General features: G+C 41.7%; 1 protein-coding gene across 1 annotated transcript in view; it reads right to left on the reverse strand.

Moving 5' to 3' along the window:
* The window catches only part of PHLDB2 (pleckstrin homology like domain family B member 2), a 208185-nt gene extending 195199 nt beyond the window's left edge, over positions 1-12986 (reverse strand). Inside the window, exon 1 of the mRNA XM_064495515.1 lies at positions 12735-12986. The gene's annotated coding sequence lies outside the window, so the exon portion shown is untranslated. The remainder of the gene's footprint in view (positions 1-12734) is intronic.
* Between the last annotated feature and the right edge of the window lie 1017 nt (positions 12987-14003).

Consider the following 14003-nt stretch of genomic DNA (forward strand, 5'->3'; position numbering starts at 1 on the left):
ACCAGGTTAACTAGGATTTTCCCCTTGTACATAGATGTTAACATTTTGGAGTCCTTATCTACCAGAAAATGTCCAGATTTTGCTTTAACCCTTGCTTTAGAGTTTGGCTAGGTATAGAATTCTAGATTGAAATCATGCCTCCTCAGACCTTTGAAGGTGTTTCCCCAATGCCTTCTAATATCATACAGTCATGTTGGTGAGAAGTCAGAAGCCAATTTAACTTACATTCCTTGTAGGTTACTTTTTTCCTCTCTGAAAGTTATGTTCTCTTAACCTTCAGCATTCTGAACTACCATAAGACCGCCTCATTGTTTGCTTTTCTTTTTAATTCATTTAGCTGGACACGAGCCCTTTTAATCTAAGCACTATGACTTCTGAGTGCTAAGATTCTTTTTAATAATTTCTTCCCTTCAATTTTCTGTGTTGTTTCTGAGGCACCTGTCGGTTAGATATAGGATTTCCTGGACTGGGGCTCAGTGTTTGGAGCCTCCCTCCATCAGCGTTTGGTCAGCAAAATAAAAGCCTGTCTGTGTGTTTCCAGAAGGATGTTTTAATACAAGGAATAAGTATTGGAAGGGCCAGAAGAGTGGAAGTTTTTGGACTGTCACTGACTAGCTCAGTCTGCCATGCCAACGTGTGTGATTTTCTAGATGCTCACCCTGGAGCTGCTTCAAATCTCATGGGGACCTTCTGCCCCTGTGTCTGCCTTGCGCATACTCTAAATTCACCATATACTGGCCATGTGGCCGGGGGCTAATTTCTTGATATCTTAGTGCTTTAATATCTCCAACTATCAAAAGGGAATAATATCCCTAGCTACTTCATAGGTTTGCTGGGAAAACTTATTGAAATAATGCACATAATGGATATAAATCAGTGGCTGGCACATATTCAAGTGCTTTTAGTATATGTTTGCTATTCTATTTATTTTAGATTTTATATAGTATATATTTTATATAAATATAATTTTTATTTTTGTGTTTAATTATCTTTTTATTACATCTCCACTCATGTCATTTTGCTCTACATTTTGAAAAGCTTCTTTAACATTTTCTAGTATGTCTACTGATTTTTTAATAACAATAATACTTTTAATCATTAAGGGAACTTCTTTTTCCTTATTTTTGTTTTTGTTTTTTAAGGAAACTTTCTTATTCAGTCCATTCTATTTTATAGTGTCTTCTTTACTGTTATAAGTTTATTCTTTTTTTAAAAAAATAGTTTTATTTCAATAAGGTATTGGGAAGATAAGAGGCAAAGTCACGGGTCTAGTTTGCCATTTTGTGCAGAAGCCAACAGTATCAAATCAAGAGACTTAGTCACTAACGACAATTCTGTCCTTCTTGTATGTCAGGTATAGAGTTAAGAGCTTTTCTTTCATAGTCTCATCTAATTCACCTCATCTTAACACGTAGAGACATGAGTACTAACATTATCCCCAGTTTTAAAGATGATAACCAAGGCTTACAGAGGTCAAATGACTTACCGAAGGTCACGTATCTGTATCCAATAGGGCTAAAAGGTAAACACACATCCTGTCGGAGTTCAGGCTCTAAACTGCTGCTGCTGGATAGATGTCATCTTTAAGTGGCTGCACAGTATCCTCGTTTGTGTGTGTGTGTGTGTGTGTGTGTGTATCCAACCCTCTGATAAACACTTTGCTGTTTTTATAATTTGCTGCTATAAACAAATCTTACACAAATATCTGTGCACTATGGAAAAATTTTAATGCACTCCTCTATTATTGTCTAAAAATAAGCCTGAGAAGTGGATTTGCTTAGTCAAAAGCTACCCACACTAAAAATGTTTAGATGAAACATTAGGTTAAAAAGTTTAACAAGCTGCACTTAAGAAAGAGGTTGCAGCAATTCACACTTCCACCATCCCAGTGTGTGAATGTCCCTATTCCCCATGCTCTCTGATACCTGGTGAGACCAAATTTTTGCCAACCTTATAAAAATGAAATGTTATCTCACTGTTTGAATTTATGGTTATTTCATTTTTAGTGTGGCTAAAGGCTCTTCTAATCATTATGGGTCATTTATTTGCCTTTCTTTCTTTGTGAATTGCCAGTTCATTTTCTGCCCAACTTTCTACTGGGGTATTGCCTCTAGCTGGTACAGATTTGTAAATACTCTTTAAAGATTGTCACATTTTTGTCTGTTATTTATGTTGCAAATATACTTTCCCAGGTGACTGGTCCTTTTTTACCTTTGCAGGTAATATTTGTAAAAGCAGTTTTAAGTATTTATGTAGTCAAACCTATTTTAATTCACTTTTACTTATATTCTTTGTTTCTGTGGATGAAAGACTGAAACCAACATGAAAGCTGGTCCATTAGATGTTTGATTTATGACTTGAGTTTCTAAAAGAATCTGACCACTCAGCAATCTCTTGGCCCAGCTTCAGGAAGCAGGCAAATTGTCTAAGATGGTAAAAGTTTTCACTTACACACTAAATATTTATCTAAGCTAACTTAAGAAGGATTTCCAACCAGGCTAGGGTGAAAGCTACTAAGCTTGCCCTTCCGGTTTGTACCCTGCTTAAAATGTGTGATATTAAAGTCGGAGTTGGACTTGGATGTTCCCAGAGGCCATTGCGCTGGGTGCTGGGTGCTGGGTGCTGGGTGGCTCATCCCCATTCTTTAATGCTGAGCTTCCTACACGGTGCCAGCTGCCGACATCAGAAGACCTCACTGCTGTTTCTACAGGGTTTGGCCCTTTGTTCTTCGTTTTTATTTAAAGTTGATCCCCGGATAAATGAAATTCAAATTATAACTGAGCAGAGGTCAGATTTATAACATGACTGTTCACCAGGCAAAAGACCCCAGGGTTTGAGAGGGCACGTGGGGTCTGGATTACACAGAATGTTTCTAAAGTAAGTCTCCAGGTTCAAGGGCTGTGAATTAGGTACAGGCTCTGATTCAAGGTAGAGTTCTGGTTCTTACCTCTTAATTAGAAGGCTCTCTCTGGACCCTCTTACCTTCCCTCTCCAGGAAGCAAAACTTCCTCAGCCTGCCTGTCACAAGTGTCTCCACTCTTATACTTTCTCCTCTGTAGGATATTCAGACAAATTCCTGAAAGGAAGCAGCTTTCTCTTCAAAGTCAGAATTCTTAAAAAGGAACGATGCAAATTCTAGTTTCCTTTTCTTTGAAACACCTCTTGGACCTCAACTCCTCTGAAGGTCTTCCTGAGCAAACCATCTAAACATTCTCTGTGTTGTGTTCAGTCATCACTGTCCGCACAGCCTCACATCGTGCTGCCCCGGCTCCTCCCCTAGCTCATCGGCTCTACAAGATGTCGGTCTTCCTCTGGGCAGATCTGTGAGCTGCTCATCTTTGTATCTAAAGCACCTAGCACAGGGTCATGTGTACATTAGATGCTCCAAAAGTGTCTTTTTTTTGGATCTATGTTAGAACATTGGAAAACATCTGATTCCAACATGCTGTTATGGCCTTGGCTTGGAGCAAGTGGGAAGTCACAGCGTCTGAAATAAATGCATGTGAAAGTAGTAGCATCCCAGTTGGAGGTATATCAGATAGTGGTTTAAAGAGGAAAAATGGTGACCCGCAGATAATCCTCTTAGGAGAACAGCCAGAGATTAAGACACAGTCAGAGTGCATGTCTGTAGAACAGAAGAAAAAAAAAATACGCCTGGAGATTGGGTTAAGCACCTGTGTAACCAAATAATGCTCAGGCCACTGTATCCATTGATCAGTTTACTCGAATTTCATTGGTTAATCTTACTTATAAGATCATGTAAAATAAGATGGTAATGGGATATAAAATTTAGCATGCCAAGACTTACTTGAAGACATTTGAAGTTCATTATAATTAACCAACCCTGAGATTCATTTAGACATCTCAAAAGAATTTTTTTCATGCCAAAGGTTCTTGTAGTTTGCCTTTTCTAAAAATGAGCAAAATGTGTTGTAGTAATTTTAGAGAAAGAAGTATGCTATCAATAGAAGTCTTTAAGGCCCATGATTTGGACAGACGTTGGCTAATTAATTCCAGAAATTAAGCAAGTATCTAGATTTTGTGTAACCCACACCCATAAACAGTCCAGACAGAAGATTTTTCTTTTCACAAAATTGATCCAATGCTTTTCTCATATTAAAATTCTTTCCATGCATTGTACACACACAGACACACATATGACTTGTAAATTATTTTTGTTCCACTGAAATTACAGTAAAACACTTGTGCCCCCAAATGCCTGAAGATTTATGCATGAAAGACTCCTCTGTTCAAAATGCTGCCTCCTCCCTCTTGGCTGGTGGGCAGTGAAAAACAGGATTATCAGGAACAGTCCTACATCTCCTGGAAGGGCCTCTGCTGGCTGTGCCCCACCTTACCTGCACTGTCTAGCAGAGTCCCGGGCACAGATGGGACCCCCAGAGACTAGAGGCACGTGTATATGTGACCAGATGACTTTCTGAAATTAGGAAAACAGAGATCCACGCTGCCTCATGCTCTGAAACACTTTTCTTCCCGCTGGAAAACTGGCAGGGCTGGAGAATTCAGTCCAATATTAGGAATTCAGTTCAAGTCAAGAAGCAATGGTGTGCTCACTGGCCCTGTAGAAAAAGCTGTGATGGTGCCAACTGGTGCTTGGTCACTGGTCACTAGCATTAGAGAATATATGAAACTGTCCCATATTTCAGGACCTTGCCTGTTTTTTTTGTTGTTTTTTTTGTTTTTTGTTTTTTGTTTTCAATTTGATGGGAATCCATTGTGGTCTGCATCTGAGCTAAGTTTGGCATTGATAATGATTGTTGGAATCATGGGCCATGTTGGTTCTCTGGCCACATGAAGAGATAGTTCATGGATGAGTCATAAGCCTACCCTCTTCCTATCCTGCCTTGGCTGAATGGATGCAGTGGGCAACCCAAGGGTGACTTTTGGTGGCTTTTTGGTTTGTTTTGTGGCTTCTAAAAAGTAAGTGTAGCCAATATGTAGCCGGTATGTAAGCATTGTTTATTATTACCCATCCCTCTCGCCAAGAGGCTACCTAAGAAGTCAATTAGATATTAGGAATAGAGTCAAAAATGAGAAATGTGAAAACTCAGTAAGATTTTTGTTGAATCTAATAGAAAGTCACTTGAGTATGCTGCCAGGAAACCTGTTCATTTTGATCAAATTCAAGGCATTGCCTCATCACCTGGAAAACTGCTAGCTATCTTTTGATGATAATAATTGATACTGTCTTTTCCTCTCCCATCTTTAAACAGGGACAAAGATGGGCAGCAAGGTGATGTAGTCTCTAACTGTCACTGAGACTACAGAACATTCACGCTCAATTCCTCTGAGTGCTTTTCTTGTTGGACCAGAGGTTCTTTGTCGTTACTTATGAGAGCAGATCTTCCGGGCCTTAGAGCTCCGGGCATGGACCGCGGCGAGGACGTGAACCAGTGTAGGCCAGGATGCTACACGCTGTCTTTATTAGAAGTTCCAGCTGTACCTTGGTGCAATTAGCAGTTTCCTTTGTACAGTACTGCCCTGGGCGGCTTTCTCTCATACAATGTCATAGTGAGCAAGCATTTCTCGTTCCTTTTTATGGGAAAAATAGAGCAGAGAAGGGTAAAATAACCCGAGGTTAAAAATAAAAAATACCCGTGCTTGGAATGGAATGTCATAATTCTGTCAGTCATTTTGATGACCATTCATTTCTACAGAATATGAGAGGGAAGTCAGTCTCTCGCCAAAGAAAAGTGCCCTTTCAGTTCAGGGCCTCAGGGAAGATCTTTGATGCATTCTTCTTCCTCGTTATGCCTCCCCTTCATTACAAATAGCCTTTCACGAAGCTTACAAGAAGGGACATGAGCAGAGGCACCCAGCTGGCAACAACCTGGGTGAGTAACCCTGGGCAGGGCGGCTGAGCTGGCTTAGGGAGGGGCAGGAGGACAGAGATGCTCTCAGCATCCAAAGCAAACTTACAGCTCTTCCGCAGCCCTTGACCATTGTTTGTGAACCTCAGAGAAGGTGTAGGTCTGTCCCTGATCCTTCCGCCTTTTGCTTATAATGTCAGCCCCTTCCCCCAAGCATGCACAGTTCCATCTAACTCACCGTCATGTTTCTGTAACCTTGGGCAAGTCACATCACCCTTACGGACCTCTGATTATTTACAGTGGGAGGATAACAGTCATGACTGCCTGCTCGCCCGAGCTCACATTAGAGACACATGGGTGAGGAAAAGCTGAGTCTCAGTGCCAGGGGTGCAGCTGGACAGAGTACTCTGATGTGGTTCCCGGCATTTTCCTAGCTGAGTGGGCTCCTTCCCTAATGAAGGTCAATGCTCAGCCTCTCCAGTTTGTAACAACCTCAAAGTTACATCCCTGAGATCTCTTTGGCAGTTCTTCATCCCCTCCCTGGTTCATTTACCTGAGAGACAGAGATAATGGTTTCAGAGACAGAAATCATTTGTGTGTTTACCTTTGAAAACAACTTTGTGATCTTAACTTTTTCAGCTTTTCATAGAAGACATTAAAACTAGAGGAGACCTCCAAAATGTAAAACCATTTTTGAAAGAGAAATTGAAGCCACGAGAGCTGAAGGGACTTGCTCAGTGTCCTATGAATAGGATGTAACAGCAGCAGAACGGAAGACAACCACAACCTCTAATCCACGGTGCTGTTCTGCTACCGGATGGCAGGAGGGCAGTAACTCCCTCCCGTTGCCCCCTTCCCTTCACACCACAGGTCATACGTCTAGTCTGCTCTTAGTCATCCCTTGACATTCCAAAGTCTTTTTTTTTTTTAATAAATTATCTTTTCTACTGAATGTACAGTCAACTACTAATTTATTATCACCAATGAATATTTATTGAGAACTTGTAATCTCCAGAATACAGTACATATAATTAAAAGTGTATATGTATACATGTACACACCCAAACAGGGGACTCTAAGGAGGCTGTGGTTTGGCTCACTTGATGAATTTAAAATCGCCAAGATTATTTAATCCTGTTTCAAAAAGATTGTCTAACATGTTTCCAGGAAAGAGTGGGTGGCTGTTACAGAAGTGTGGATGGCCGATTGATAAATGTTTAAAGTTCTTCACTGGAGGGATGCAGATGGTACAGAATTGAAACTGAGTCACCACCAAGAAGTTTAAAAATTGGCACCAATACACAGAGCAGGACAATGATGGAGTCAGGGCTGGAATGCCTGTGTTGGACTATGTTTTACATTCTATTTTGGATTGCAAGTTACCAACACAACTACCTTCTGTAATAATATCTCTTCTCAGGGGGCACTGCCATTTTGCAAAGAGGAACAAAAAGAGAGAACTTTTGGTAGACAACAGCCAGGTTTGGGGAAGTCTAGCCATTGGTTCTCGCCTGTAATTGGGATTCCTGGGAAGTGGAGCTAGATTTTGTGCAGTATGTGTGTTTGAACTTGAGGGTGCATCTCTGTAGAATTGAGGTGCGGGTTTTCCTTTGGTCACAGAGAAGCATGCTGTCTGCTCATTCAGTGCAACATGTCTGGTCAGTCTCTGGGTTTTGTCTTCTCTTGCAACCTGCTCACATACCAACTACAAGCTTTCAGCTGCTTACCTTGTGAAATCTAATGGGATCACCACAAAGCAGGCCCCGTGGATGACATCCATCATCACCCAGAAATACACAAGTGCTCCAGCTAAATGTACCACATACGGCTTATCTTACGAAATGAGTCCTTGAAAACATCAGCCCAGTGATGACAAAAAGAATTCTGCCTAGTTAGAGTGCTCTACAAGAAGTGTTTTTGATATTGTTTTGGCTTAGGAAAAAATAAACTGGACTTTGGGGAGTTACCTAAGTGCACAGTGAAACTGCATATTCAAACTTTTTGAATCCTGTCCTCCAAATACAGAGGTCTTATGTGAAAACAATCTCATTTTCATTTTGCTTTCTGGGAAACCCTCCAAAGCAAGGTGAATTGCCAACTTTTTGTGACCTTTAGTTCCTCAGCTGCTCCCAAGAGAAACTTGACCTTGGAACTGTAGAAAAGAGGGAAACGATTTTCAATCTGGTGTGGGACAGGGACAGAAATTTCATTCTCTCTGTTTTCTCATTGCCCAAAGCTTATGGGTTCTCCTGCACCAAGATCCTTAGAGCCTCTGAGGTCACAGAAATGAGGGCAAAAGGTGCAATAAAGATGCATATTGACCCGAAAGCAAGGATGCAGATGAGAAGACTGTTGCGTGGGAAGGAGACTTAGGTGGGCAAAAGGTGCAATAAAGATGCATATTGACCCGAAAGCAAGGATGCAGATGAGAAGACTGTTGCGTGGGAAGGAGACTTAGGTGGCCAGCCAGGAGCAGTTCCCAGTGAAGCATTAGGAATAAAAAATGTCTTCACCCAGATTCAGATTCCACAGAGCATTTTAGTACCAAAATGGAATTCATAGGGTGCAAGAATTCCTCCTGTAACTTCAGTTGGCTTCTATAGGTATTGGCACTGTATGATGAATTTTCAATCTGTAGGAGGACTTCGTTAGGTTTCCTAACATTTGGCGACTGCTTGACCCATTGCAACATCCATCTGGTAATAGAATCAGCCAAGAGAGGAGTTGTGTACATCAGGAGACCCCGCGGGGGCTGTGTAAGCCCTGCTCAAGGATACTGTCCCTTACATGCAACAGATTAGAGAACAGTGGATTTGTTAGGCAGTTTAGGTAGAAATGAGCACTGGGCAGGGGGAGAGGAAGGGGAAAGGAACAACCCAGAACACAAGGAACCTGAGCTGTCAATCAACCAGAGCACAGGGAACCTGGGTTGTCAATCAATCAATCATGAAACCAGGGTATAAAAACAGGAAAAACAGAGGAATGGTGCCATTTCCCCCTTTGGCCTGGCCCGCTCCCAGTTCTCGGGAGTGGACTCTCTGTCACTAGTTTTTCCTTCACTAATAAAAATCTTGCTTATCTCACGCTTTTCGTCTCTCATCAAAAAAATTTTTCTTTTTCGAGTGACTAAGAACTGAGGTAATTCCTATTTCCCTTTTCCCAGTAACAGTTTCTTACCACTGGTTTCTTGGAGATTTTTACTTTGCTCATGGGCACATGAGTTTGAAAGGCTTTTTACCTTTAAGGCAGATTTTATTAAGTAACAATTAGTGCCTTCACTTCCATTCCTTAATGAACATCTAATTAGAATAGCAACATTACCGCACGGACCTGATAGAAATCCCAGCCCAAAGCAGTCAATATCTGAGTGGGTCTCTGTGGCCCGAGAACAGGCTGTGTAGTCATTCGGCATTTTTAATTTCTGAAAATAGCTTGTGTGTCCCATCCCTACCATTTGTAAGCCTTAGGAATCCAGGGAACTGTTGGTGTATTAGGAAAAAAAAACCGCAAAGACTCTGGAGTCCAAAGCCCTGTGGGGCTTGCTGGCTGAGTGATACTGAGAAGGGTGCTCACCGTGAAAGAGGGTCAGGTTCCTTATCTCAAAAGATACCATCGGAAAATGACACTCCTCCTACAAGGCTCTTAATGTAGATTAAATAAAACCAGACTGGAAAGTTTTAACATACTTAGCTTTCTCAAAGACAGAAAGTTTGACTATAGAAATAAACTTCCAAAAAAAAATCCTGGTATAATAAATGAAAAATTTGTTTCTATATTACATTCAAATCAAACAAACAAACTAGACAATGTTTGTGAATCAGAAGAAAACAATCTTCTCTCACAGTTTCAGAATGGGATAAATATGCTAACCTGTGGCAATTGTGTGTGTGTGTGTATGTATGTGTGTGTGTGTGTGTGTGTGTGTGTGTATGTTTGTAGTTACTTTAAATAATTTACAAAGGATTCCTTAGTCTTTTACAATTAAAATACAAATAGTGTAGATACTGCTGGGCAAGTATTTTTCCTAGAACTGAGGAGCAGAGAACATGGGCTTTGGAGTCAGACAGACTCCACCTCAAATTTCACCCCATCTCACTAGCTCTGTGGCCTGAGAAAGTAGCAGTATACATTTGTTTTAGGTATTAAGTGAAAAAAAAAATGCAGATAAAAAGGCAATAGTTTAATTCCTGGTCCTAAGAAGCACTGGATAGAGGTGAAATGTTGTTTTTCATCCTTATATTTCAGCTTCTACTTTTCTCTTTATCCTAATGTTTTAGTGAACAAAAATGATGGCATGTGAGCAGAGTTCATGCGAGGCCAGCTGTATTAGGAAAGGGTAGTCAGTGCACGCGGTGACGCAACCCCTGTTTGTAATGCCTTTGCTATCACACTCTGAGGTATGTATGGGGCGGGTCAGTGACAAGAAGAAACTCTTTGTTCAAAGATGTTTAGCCAAACGCATTTCGTGGTGGCATGTCTTTATCTTGATCTTGTAAATGTTCAGGATGGTGGCTGCTTTGGAATGCCTGCCAGACAGCTAATGGAATTTTTAGGATGTATCTAAAAAATAGTGATAGCCTCTTTCTGTCCATATCCCTTGGATTTAGATGAGTGGATATTAGCTGAAGTGAGATAAGCTAGTAATTAAATTCTTGAGTTCCCAGAGAAAGATTAAGATGGTGTCATTTATTCCCTTGGAAGTACCTAGATGTTGTGCTTGAGTGGGACTCATGAATTTGAGCCTCTGGAATAGAAAGGGGCAGAGATCTAGCCTGAGAATTGCCTGGGTTTCCTTAGGAAATATTCAGGACTGGGAAGACTCCAGTGACTGCCACCCCTAGGATTGGGAACACTTTGTTCCTCACCCGTTCCTTCCCTTACCTCCCCTCAAAAAGGTCCAGTCTAGTCAACATTGGCCTTTTGGTTATATGGAACCCAACTGGCCTAGGGCATGGCACATCCAAGGGCCAGTGAAGAACCTCTGATTTGTTAGTCAGCTTTGCTTTTCTCAGTGACCCCCCCACTCCCAAGTTAAGCTCCTGTATGTGCCTCATTCCATGACCACTGGGGAAAAGCCGCGGGTGGGAGATAAGGCAGAGGTGGATAGAATCCTGGCTCAGCCTCTGACTGAATGAACTTGGGCAAATTAATTAACTTGAGTTCTAACTTCCTGGCATGTAAAAGGAATAATAATGTCTGTCAAGTCTAGTCAACCTCAAGACTCATCATCCCCCACCTAATATCCAAAAGGCATGAAATGGGAAGAGAAGCTGGGTACACTTTTGGGGACCACCAGATGCCACAGGGAAAGGATAGGTAAGTCCTGAATGAACGCCCCGAGGCCAGCCTGCAGTGCTGTGGGTAAATCTGGCCGACGCATTTGAATGCTCTGACACCTTTCCCCCTCCTCAAAACCACCTCCATCACTTGCATTATCTCCAAAGATTCTCTGGAAATTGGCCAGATGCACACTTCACATTTTACAGAGCTTAATTCCGCCATAGAAACCTATCATTTCTCATAATTCTTCACCACATTCCTGGGAGCTAGCCCCAGATTCATCCAAAATCACCCATGGGGTATGTTCCTGGGCCGCACTCTCAATGGCCTCAACTCCTGTATCTTGTTAACTGACAGAGCCACTTAAAATAAAACAAAACAAAACAAAACTTCTGGCCACAAACCTCACCAGAGGGGTGTCACTTCAGTTCCATAGATGATTGACAAAAATAGTGTGGAACATTACCGTGTCTAACACATGGCCCAGCCCCATCCTGAAAGGGAGTTCAGAAAAATAGGGCCTTCCTAACAACAGGTTTTTCAATAATTGTAAGAACCAGGAATCATTGCAAAGACCTGACAAGCCTATGTGGTGACAATATGACAATGTTTCTAGAGGAGTTATATTCAGACCTAAAGGAGAATGGGTCATGTTCACTAAAAATAAAATTTCCAAGTGCATAGAGGGGGAAATTCCACGTTTTCTGATAACTGTGTAATAACCTCATTCCCCCTCAGTGATCACTTGATACCTTGTTCTAGAGTTAGTCTGTTCCTTCCCTATAGATCTCCAGCAGTTGGGGCAGCTTCTCCAAAGCCACAATCTCTTATGCCTGAGGTGGTACCAGGTGCCCAGTGTGTGTAAGTCTTGTTCACATTTGTTTATTATCAAGCTGGGAAGAACCTCGGCTCCTCTGGGCAGGATAAAAATGCACTCTGGTCTGGAGAGAACGTGGGCTATACCTTCACAGAAGGGTATCTTTTGCATTGTCTTGTATCTATTCTTTGAAGAGACTCAGTCAGGCAAGGGCTTTAGTGGTCGTCCATCAAAGGTAGGAAACAGACTTGCATCAGTAAATGATTGACCGGCTGCCTGGGGTGATAAGCTTAGGTAAATAGGCTTGATTCTGCTCCAGCAATTTCAAGACTTTTAACTCCCTAAGTTCTAAAGAAAAATGCATGTGGCTCCCTGGGACATCCTGTCATTTGAGGTTGACAGCTTTCTGCATGGAGAGTGTGTTCCTCAGAATTAGATGCATACTGTCCTTGCTGGTATATCTTGAAAGTGAAAAGAATTCATGCAAGCAAAATTCAGGAACAAAGCCAAGTTTACAGAGCCATGAAGAATTTCAATAAATCATAAATACGATTTTTTTTATAATAAAAGATTAAAAAAACCTCTTGAAATACGTAGACGAACAACAATTTTCAAAGGAAAGAGGAAATGGAAACGAAATACAGCAGGCTTTCCAGAACACTGGAGAACGAATGATTGGATTTGCCCAACACATGCCCACATCCACCACACCTCCTTCAGCAGACCATCATCTGGCTAAAGGTGATGGGCTGAGTGCTTGTTTTGTGAGTTTGAGAGGAGGGTCCATGACCAGACCCATCACCTACCTTGAACGTTATTTTTCAATCTGGACTCTTCTCTCAGCTTTCTTCTGGATTCAATAGGGTTGGCTCACGACTGTTCCAATCCTTGCTGAAGATTTTTGGGCTGTTCGGAAGAAGCATCAGCACAGGCTTCTACCTTTTCCCCAAGCATGAAATCGACACGTTCCTTTCCGTGTCCTTTCTCGGTCTCCCTGGCCCCTGCAGACAGTGGTCACAGGCAGCAGTTTGCTTGCAGCCAGGTATGTTGACAGATGTGAAGGCGGGAGCCCAGGCTGGTCTCGGCTGCCTGATCTGGCCAATCATTACACACCAGGTCGGGCTCTTAGTCCTGCTCAAATGCAAGCAGAGAGCTAAGTGACAAAATCAGATAGCAGTAACTACCACAGGGAGCAAAAAGCGAGGTCTGCTAGCTATTGACTATCCAGAAAAGCAATTACCTTGCAAACAAATCTGTGAAATAGATAAGACAATTACATCTCGGAGGAAATCCCTTTTATTTAATTTCTTTTTATTTCAGTGACCTCAGAATGGAATTTGGAGGTGACTTTATCAAATCTCATGGAATTTAATAGTGGAAGGTCTCCTACTGAATTCCTGTCTGGTGAGAATCATTTGGAAGTTCCTGGAACAAATATGGCTGCCGTTTACTGAGTATGTACTATCTGTTGAGCATTTTATATATATTACCACAAATCCTCATAATAGTAACCTTGAGATTTTATTCTTTTTTATGGATGAGGGGATAGAGGCTCAAAGGTGTAATGCTCAGGCAATGAGAGGGCACTGAAGCCAGGATTTGAACTCAGACATGCTCTAAAACCAGTACCAGTGTCAGTGCTCCTTTCAGGATACACACTCTAAGTAGGCTGAAAAAGAGCCTCCAGAGATCCCCATGTCCTAATCCTCAGAGCCTGTGAATATGCCACCTTACATGGTAAATGGAACTTAGCAGATATGATCAAGTCAATGATTCTGAGATGAGAAATTATCCTGGATTATCCAGATGGGACCAATGTATCACGAGGGTCCTCACAAGAGGTTAGAATCAAAGATGTGAAAATAGAACCAGAGACAGAGGGAGGTTGAAGATGCTACACTGATGGCTTTGAGGATGAAGGAAGTTGGTTCTAGAAGCTTCAAAGGCAAAGAAATGGATTCTCCTCTAGGGCCTCCAGAAGGAACACAGCGCTTCTGTGTTCTCTCTGGTTTTCAGCTTTCTCTCCGGTTTTCAGCTTTCTCTCCTGTAACAAAGCACTGGGACAAATGTTCTTT

Source organism: Camelus dromedarius, chromosome 2 (assembly GCF_036321535.1).
Source record: "Camelus dromedarius isolate mCamDro1 chromosome 2, mCamDro1.pat, whole genome shotgun sequence".
NCBI lineage: Eukaryota > Metazoa > Chordata > Mammalia > Artiodactyla > Camelidae > Camelus > Camelus dromedarius.